Raw genomic sequence first — 2,811 nt, 5'->3', positions numbered from 1 at the left:
AAGTTGGTGAATTTGCTTAAACTCCAGCTCCTTATATCACTAGTACTGCAGCTGCTTTGGAATATTTCCCCATTGGCAATTGTTTTGAATGTTGTCTGTGTTCTAATGCCTTCTACATCCACATTGTTCACGCTGCTGTGAGAAGGCTTAGAAGACTCGTGAAATACATGTAGGACTTTTGAATTTGGTAGTTTATTTTGAATAAACTATTTCGAGTGTTGCAGTTTGTTTTATTTTAAATCATTTGTTTCTCATGTAGTTTGCAAAATGCTTCTTATGTTTCAGGTGTTGTAGTTTGTTTTAATTTAAATAAGCTGTTAGTCTTGTCAATAACTCTTTGAAAAATCTTTTCTGAATATGTGATCTTCTCGCATTTTGAGTATGTATCAAACAAAGCAGCCGTTAAAATCATGGAGCAAGTTGCCGCATTTTGCCTTGTCGTGTCACATGCTTACAAGTAAAGGAACGTGCCAGATAGGTTACAATAATCGTTGGAAACGATAAGCAACTATGTTTATCGGACTGCTAAAGCACTATGCAAGCTTGAAAAAACAATTATATAGCTAGGTGAATCACAAGTGCCTCACCTATACGTCATGAAAAATACCCTCTACTACCCGTGGTTTGTGGTAAGCCACAATATAACTCATTCATTTATGTTTTTTCTGGTCAAAGAAAATGTTATTCTAGAAAATCATGAATTTAAGATTTGTACTGTTCTTTATGTTGTTGCAGATTTAGCTGCAACTCAAGATCCTCATGTTCCACCTGAAATTCGTGAATTTGCTTAAGTTCCAGCTCCTTATATCACTGGTACTGGAGCATCTTCGAAATAGTGCCCCTTGGCAATTGCTTTGAATGTTGTCTGTGTTCCAATACTTTCTACAGACAACATTGTTCAAGCTGTTGTGAGAATGCTTAGAAAACACGGGAAAGACATGTAGGACTTTTGAATTTGGTAGTTCGTTTTGAATAAACTGTTTTGGGTGTTGTAGTTTTTGTTTTATTTTGAATCAGCTGTTTCTAATGTAGTTTGCAAAATGGTTCTCATGTTTCGGGTGTTGTAGTTTGTTTTAGTTTAAATCAGCTGTTAGTCCTGTCTATAACTCTGTGAAATTTTTTTTCTGAATATACGATCTTCCCGCATTTTGAGTACGCTTCAACCAAAGCTGCCCTTAGGTTAAGATCACGAAGCAAGTTGTTGTATTTTGCCTAGTCATGTCATATGCTCACAAGCAAATTGACATGGTAGATAGGTTAGAACTGCGCAAATAATGATAATGCAAAAATTGTAGCGGAAGCAAGAGAGAGAATGAACATAAAGAACTTTACGGGTGGTTCGGTGTTAGACACTTACGTCCACCACTCGAAATACCCCTAAGGGTTACATTGTGCTCATTGACTTCATTTGTCTACAATACAAAGATCCCTATTTATAGGGTAATGTCTAAATACAATTATAGTAATCAAATCCCCTTGATTTGATTACAATCCCAATATTTGATTACAATCAATCCATAAATAGAGAATATTTCAATATCAACCATAATTATGGAATATACAAAAAATATTATATATTTTTCATATATTCTAACAACGATGTTGGAAACGATAAGCAACTATGTTCATCGGACTGCCAAAGCGCTATGCAGGTTTGGGAAAACTATCATACAACTAGTTGGATCATAGTTGCCTCACCGATACGTAATGAAAAATAGCTTCTACTACTCGTGGTTCGTGGTAAGTCGCAAAATAACTCATTCACATATGTTTTTTCTTGAATCCTGATGGTCTGATCGGTTTTTTTTTTTTTTTTTCCCCAATATATCTATTTTTATTTCGTTCTTTTCCCTTAATTTACTTATTTGTTATAATTAATATTTATTTTTGTTTTAGGATTGTGTTGGGACCATTGATGGCACACACATTCAGGCGAAGGAGGTCTATGTGAACAAGGTGCGCTATCGAAGTAGAAAGTTAACAACAACACAAAATGTAAATGCCGCTAGTGCGAGTTGGAGATGCTTTTAGTGTACATGTTCAAGTTAGTAGAAGAATGCTACAAACATTTAGTGCACCCAACAGTAAAGAGGGTAGCTAGTATTCCTCAAATGACTTTAAAGTTGACTGGCCCTATGTGCATACACTGGGTGCTTACACATTGTAACGCAAACACTTGCTACGACCAATTTCGGATGTCGCCAATGACCTTGAACTTATGTAACACATTGAAAATTAACTTATATAACTTAAAAATCATGTAACTTATGTATCACATCAAAATTTTGAAAAAATGATTTTGATGCTACTGGTGACGATAAACCACTTGTTAACCGTAATGTGTATCTTACAATTGGGTATTTTTGTTGCCAAATGTGATTACAAATGATGGAACATAAGAAGAAGTTTCATACTATGATAAGTAGCAAATGAACAACATTAGCCATCTTTAGTATATAAATATATTTTGTTTATTGGTAGGGTTATAATAATTTATGCTATATCACAACATTAAACAGTTGAGCTACCAATCTTACTGTATCATCAAAACTTGTCAAAGAAAATGTAATTCTAGAAAAACATAAATTCGAGATTTTTACTGTTCTTGATGTTGTTTTCAATATTTTTGGCCTATGATTAGCATAAGAAGAAGTTTTATATTATGATTAGCAGCAAATGAACATTAGCCATCTTTTGTATATACATATATTTTGTTTATTGGTTCAAGTTATAATGATTTATGCTCTATCTCAACATTAAAGAGTTGAGCTACCAATCTTATTGTATCATCAAAACTTGTCAAAAAAAAAA

This window comes from Corylus avellana, chromosome ca8, assembly GCF_901000735.1.
Source record: "Corylus avellana chromosome ca8, CavTom2PMs-1.0".
In the NCBI taxonomy this organism is placed as follows: domain Eukaryota; kingdom Viridiplantae; phylum Streptophyta; class Magnoliopsida; order Fagales; family Betulaceae; genus Corylus; species Corylus avellana.
This window is presented reverse-complemented; position numbering follows the sequence as displayed.